The following is a 7,104-nucleotide window of genomic DNA, read 5'->3' as shown; positions in this document are numbered from 1 at the left end:
GGAAAGAGAGAGGAAGGTTGGCGGCTGAAAACGGCTGAGAAAATCAGAGGAACGAAGGAGGGGCAGTGAGCTAGAAATCTGAAAAAGAAAAACAGAGGGGCTGGCCATCAACGGAGAAGGCAAGGCAAGAGAGAAAAAGCTAAGCAACGAGCAAAAATGAAAAACAGAGGTGGCGGACAGAGGGCTTTGGGCTGAAAAGGGAAAAGGAAAAAACAAGGGAGAAAGACTAAGCAAGGCCGAAGGGAGGAAACAAGGGAGGCATCGGCGAAGGAAAAAGGGAAGAGGGAACAGGAAAATTCGTGGAGAGCTTCAGGGGATAGAACAGAACAGGGGCAAGAATCTGAAAATTTGGGGAAAAGTTTTCGGCTAAAAACAGAGGAGAGTTTCAGCGAGAGCAGAGAAAAATCTGGAAATTGGAGGGGTTTCCTTCGGAGGATTCGAACGATAGCCATAGCAAGGAAAGGTCACAGCCGCTGCCACCACCGAAATTGTCCACCGCCACCACTGCAATTTGCCATTACCGCCCGAAAAATCCTCGCCAAGGACGCACTGTAAGTCTTACTTTCAAGTGCAAATTCTGGAAATCCCCAACCCCAAGCATGTTTCTGTGGATTGGTTTTTACGGCTTTCTTGATTGACCGCCCATTTTCTTTTGTTTTTGATTGTAAATGCGCTATGGGTCAATTGGACTGTACTTTTTGGGTTACTGATGAAATTTTGGGGGCGGGTTCTTGAGTCAATAGAGCAGAAATTTACCGAAAGTTTTCATGCTCGTTTAGTGTTCGATCAAATGCCTGAAAAGAAATCTGGAACCAAAAGGGAAGATTTCACGTTTTTTCTGTTCAGGAGGGACTCTGGCCAGTCCAAAACTGGCCAGAATACATGAGTTTGCTGGTCGGGAAGAGAAAGAGAAGCCATGAGCTTTTGAAATTGATTTTGTTCAATTTTGCTGTTTTTGCATTCCATAATGATGTGATGTTGTTGCCGTGTAAATTTGTCGGATTTTCTGAAGTATCCGAAGTTGCAAAAACGTTTCCATCTCATTTGCCTGGAAGAAGAAAGCTCCCGCGAAGTTTGGAGCATAAATTTCTGAATTTTTGCAATCGACCCCAGACCATTGGTGAAATCACATTAAAGCCCACATAACTTCCAGATCTTATTCAATTAAGTCATGATTTAAACGTAAATTGACCCCTGGATGTTGCTTTTCTTTAATTTCGACCCCAAAGTCTTCATGATTCTTCCAATTAAGTCCCTATTTTGTTGTGATTGAACCCCAAGTTCCCCTCTTATTCTGACATGGCCCAAAATCTGGGAAAATTGAACTAATTTTATCCTTTTAAGTTTAATCCTTTGTTTGCATATTTTATGTGCCTTTTTGGATAGATTAATTCTTGATTTTAGGTCATAATTGCGGCTTAATAATTTTAGTTGATTTGCTAATCTTGTTGGGTTTGGTTTGGATTTAGGGTGTGGGCAATAATATTTGTTTGGATTTGTAAAAGTGGATTTAATTTGTTTTGTTTGGGTTTGGGAGGTAAAGCCCACTCTTTGGGTTGGGTTTTGTTTGATTGATAAGTAGAAGCCAGCCCATATGTAGCCTCTGGGCTTTGCGGCAGGCTGAAGGGATCTTTGGCCCAAAAAAAAAATAGACAAAAGTTGGCCCAATGGCTTGGTCCACTAAGAAACCAGAGAACGAATCTGCAGACCAGCCCCTGTACTTTTCTTTAATTTCACTAGGGCCCTACAAACTTTCAATGCTGTCAATTGGGTCCTTAAATTAATTGCAAATAGGTCCCTGAACTTTATTTTTCTTTAATTTTGACCTCCAAACTTTGTTAATTTGTGCAATCAAGTCCTTTCTCTTGACTTCTTAAATGTGGGTTGTTGACATGATTTAATTGATTCAAATTTATGTTTATTTTTTCCTTTGTGATTATTTGCCAAATAAATTGGTACCTTGACCTTTTTATTATTTTGGAGGGTAAATAAGTGATTTCACTTCGTTAGAGCTCCAACTCAAGGGAGGTATAACTTCTTTTATCTTTTTTTGTCTCTCCTATGTGAACCAACGTGCTACGTGAGAACTACATGTCTACTTTGCTTTCCTAGCCTTCCTTTAATTTCTTTTATTTATGTCATTTACTTTTGTTTTCTTTTTATTTATTTAAATTATTCTTTATGGGGTATGTGTACACCTCTTGGCTTGTAATAGTTAGGGATTTAATTATTTTATTCCTTTTCCCCCTTTTAGATTATAGTAGGGTCTCCCTAATGTAATAGATAGGGTTTGGAGGAGCATTCAATGAAGACCTATCGAAGTCATGTGCCTAGCTAGCAAATGTAATAGTTAGGGCTTTAATTGTCTTATGTGTCTTGCATGCTTATTTGCTACGTGTTAATTTGCTTTGTTAGGGCCTTGCATCTAGTCGAGCATGCTAAATGTTATGTGCTATGTGTTTATAAGTGTTTTGGCATGTCTACTCGCTTTCCATAGCCATGAATGAATGTGATGGATGAATGTACATTTCCGCTAGTCCAACGCTAGTAGGAATTCATAGAATGGGCTAGTCCAACGCTAGACCCTTAGGGATTTCCCCTCGTTAGTACATATTTGCGTGTTCATTACATGTCATGCATTTTTCTTAGTTTATCATTTGGCATGCTCCTCGAAACCCTTTTCCCTTCATTTTAGGGCTTTTGCATCTCATGCTAGTTATAGGGTTCATTTGCTTGAGAGTCCCCTTAAATATGGGATATAGACGAGTGTGGCTTTTTCTAAGCCTTAGCACGCTTGTATTCCCTCTATAAAAGGGCAAATTGAGTCACGATTTAGGTCTCCCCGTACCCAATATGCATAAATTCCCTAGGCTCATGCATTTTCAAATCCACTCTACCATTTTATACCCTCATCACACTTTCATCTTTACTCCCATTTTGCACACGTGCACCTTTATGTTTCTTCACTTGCACACGAACACTTTTATCATCACTTGCACACATGCACTTCATATTATCATTTCACATACCGTACCTTGCCCACTCACGTGCACATTTTCACTTACATATTATTGTCTTTTATTACCTTTTTTCAAACTCATATCCTCACATTGCATACATGCATTCCATTCATTTGCATCCCACTCGCATTATTCGTGACTTCTTCAAAGGATCGTTATTGGGCTTCACAATTAATGTGATTGGCACCACTCAACCTTTGAAGAGAAATTTCCCCCAATACCCCTAGGTCTAGGGTTTGCATTCATGTAGTGCATCCAAATGTAATAAATTCTTTGGTTAAAACAAGAAAATTTTTTGATTAAATCATGCAACTAGCCTTGGCTAGGTCAAAGGGGTGCTTTGGATTTTATCCTTGCCTTCCCCTTTGTCAAATGTGACTCTCGAACCTTTTTCTTTGGTTTACGTGGACTAGGAGTCGTTTAAAAGGGGTTTCTTACTACTTTTTCCTATTTTTTCTTTAAAAATACATTTTTTAGGTGACTTGGTACACCTTAACTCATTACCAAGTGGCGACTCCGTATTTAGTTTTAAAAACCCTTTTTTAAACTATAATTTTGGGTCAAATCGTCGCATTCTCAAACCCCCATTTAGACCCACTTTTCTTTTAAATCAAAAATTCATTTTTTAATCACAAAAATACATTTTTTAAAACCATTTATTTATCAAAAAATGGGGCGCGACACTTCTCCCACTCCGCCACCTAGAACTCGATCAATTAGAGGTTCAACTAGTCGGCAAGTTCCTCCTGATTATGATACAAATCAGTTCACATCAAAGGAGAACCAAGAATGGTTTGAGGCACATGAGTATAAAGACTTTATTAAAGGTTCAACTAGTCGGCAAGTTCCTCCTGATTATGATACAAATTGGTTCACATCAAAAGAGAACCAAAAATGATTCACATGAGCATAGAGACTTCATTTATGAGATCCACATACCCCCAGAAGTAGACGTAGAAGTCAATACCATGGAGGCATTTAACATTCTGGGATGAGCTCCGATATTCTCACTCCCTGGTCATATACATCCAACTTTGGTTAAGAAGTTTTATGCCAATGTAGTGAATAAGGATGGACATAGTGACCCGGGAGTTTTATCACTCCCAGGTCATAAGGGTAGTACTAAAATAAAAGTTTTATCTTTCTTACATTTCCTCCAAAAGGGCTAAAATGTTACAATAAATGTCAATTTAAGGGAGGTAAGTGAGATTGTAAAAATTCAGGAGACTTAAGTGATATTATGAGAAACCTCAAGGGAAATTATCGTTTTTCTAAAACGTAGAATGGAAGACAACTCAAGACAGCAAAGTTGTAAGAAGAAAATTCTTTAACACAAAACTTAACGAAAAAAAGAAATGACAGCAGAACTGGTAAAAAAGAAAATTTCATGTTGGCCCATTTTGAGTGATTTCTTTAAAAAATAACAATTTCACTTTGGCCCATTTTGAGTGAATTCAATAGCAATGCTTGCCAGACACAATTTATTGAGGAATTGGGGCAGGTGCAATTATGTTGTGCCTGGTTTTGTCTAGTTGTACAACATATTATGAATTTTAGTCTACAATTACATTATAGTGTTATATTGAATATGTACGAAATATTTTATTCATGTACATTAACTATTTCATGAATACAACACTATAATATTATTGCACAACAAATAATATAAAAGCACAACAATTGCATCGAAACAGACAAAAATACTACCGCATTGGCTCCTAGCCAAGTGATAACTTGTTTAGATTTTAGATTTTATATCTATATTATTTATTGAGATATACTAATCTAAGAAAATACTGAAAAAATGATGATGAATGAGGTATGATGGCATAAAAAAATCTATTTGAGTATTGCATATGGCGCATAGTTTAAAGTAAACTCATAAATCATGTCTGCCCAAGTATTTGCAAACATTTAGGGCGTAAAAGAACTATAGAATAAAATTTCACCAACATTATTGTACCCATGTATGGATATTTAGGCATATCCTTTTCAAGCAAATCAATAATTCCAAGTCCATTCACATTTTGCAAAAGAGTGTCAATGTAGCTAAATATCAATTAGAAATTGCAAACGTGTGGACGTAATAAAATATTGAATCACTATTTACCAATCTTCTTAGAGTCTTCAACACTTATGTAATAGCTAGAAAATAAAAGGAACCATCCACAATGGGTTTGGACTAAATTGCCAATCTTGCTAGATAGCTTTCCCTTTTTTCAGTTGTTCCTTCATGAAACGTTGCTCAATCTCACTAAATGACCAACATCACAGGGCAAACGACTTGCCTCAAAAGTCATGAAACTTTTGTTCTCATAAAATAAAAGGAACCATCCAATGGGTTTGGACCAAGTTCCCAATCATTTTGCTCGGTAGCTATCACTTCTATCAGTTATCACTTCATGAAACCTAGCTAAATCTCACTGAATAGCCAACATCATAGGGCAACGATGACTTGACTCAAGTGCCATGAAATTTTTGTTCTTGTGAACTTTATTCTCCTCTAGTGGCGAATTGTCTATGCATGTTTGACAATTCCAGCCACTTCTACCAGCAGTGGGTTCTATTACTCTCCACCTTTTGTTTAGCCTGCTATTTTGTTGATAGTAAAAACGTAGTCATGTAACTAATCAGGTGCGGAGGGTGCTCATGGACAACTTATGTGTAAATGTCGTATAATTAAGTAGTTATGTTTTCTTTCTTAAAAAAAATTATTCTTCTCATCTTCCACAAACAACATATATCGCAAGTAGACTCCAAGTCTCTCGAGATGGTAGTCCAGATAGGCATACATGGCAACAAAGTCCAGCAACTTGAATGCATTTAACTTCTAATTTCTGAAGTCTAGAAGAAAGAAAGTTTCTGATGAGAATCAAATTAGTGTTTCAAAAGAAATTTAAAAAAAATTAGGATTTCGAAACTGCTAATCAATTTTGTCGTAGGGTTAGTGTTAGGCAAGGGCTAGGCCAAAATTTAAAGATTCAAGAGATACCATAGTTACCTTCTACATTATTCAGTAGGCCTTCATCCTTTGGCAGATTCTACCATTCCTTTTGAGTATCATTCTTTCAAGTACAATTCACCGTTAGATAGTGAAATAAGTATTTTTTACTCTTACACGGTAAGAACTTTAAAATTTTATATTGTTGACTATTATATTTGGTCCAAAATTGATTTTCTTAGTCATCAATTAGTAAAATAAATTAGGAAGAATTCAAACAAGCTCTATCAACCCTTGGAATTTTGATAATGAAGTGTTTGATGTAGCTAAGAGTTTGCAAGCAGATCTGAAGGCAGTGCTTGAGGGGGTGAGGCTTAGTGTACAATGCGATTTTATGGAGGTACACGTGGAGTCAGACTCTTTGCTCCTAGTTCGAATGCTCCACGACGAGGTGGGGATACCTTGGTGGTTAATGCGCGACTTTGGGGAGCTTTTAGCTTTACGGCATCATGTGCGGGTAATGACGCATTCTTTTCAAGAGGCAAACAGGTCTGCTGTTAGTTTGGCTAGGGTGGGTGTCGTACCCCATTTTTTGAATAAAAAATAAAAATTTACGAGTACGGGTTTATAAAATGAATTTTGATTTAATTTTTATTGAAAAATGAGTTTTTCTTTGTTAAAAAAATAAATAAAGAAAAATGGCCTAAAATAGGACTTAAAAATGCACGATTTTGGTCCAAAATAATAGTTTAAAAAAGGTTTTTAATAAAAAATAGGAGTCACCACTTGGTATTGAGTTAAGGTATACCAAGTCACCTAAAATGAATTTTTAAAGAAAAAGTAGAGAAAATCATTTTTAAACGACTCCAAATCTGCAAAAATCAAGAGAAAAAGGGGCAAGTGTCACATTTGAAGAAAAGGAAGGCGAGGTTAAAGTCCAATGCACCCTTTCAACCTAACTAAGGCTAGTTACGTGATTTAGTAAAACTTTTCTTATTTTAATCTAAGAATTTATCACATTTGGATGTCACTATATGGATGCAAAACCTAACTCTATGAGGATATCGGGGGGGTCGGAATATCTCTTCAAAGTTTAATTGGTGTAAATCACATTAATTGTGATGCCCAAGAGTGACTCTTTGA

This window comes from Coffea arabica, chromosome 2c (assembly GCF_036785885.1).
Source record: "Coffea arabica cultivar ET-39 chromosome 2c, Coffea Arabica ET-39 HiFi, whole genome shotgun sequence".
NCBI classification, from domain to species: Eukaryota; Viridiplantae; Streptophyta; class Magnoliopsida; order Gentianales; family Rubiaceae; genus Coffea; species Coffea arabica.
This window is presented reverse-complemented; position numbering follows the sequence as displayed.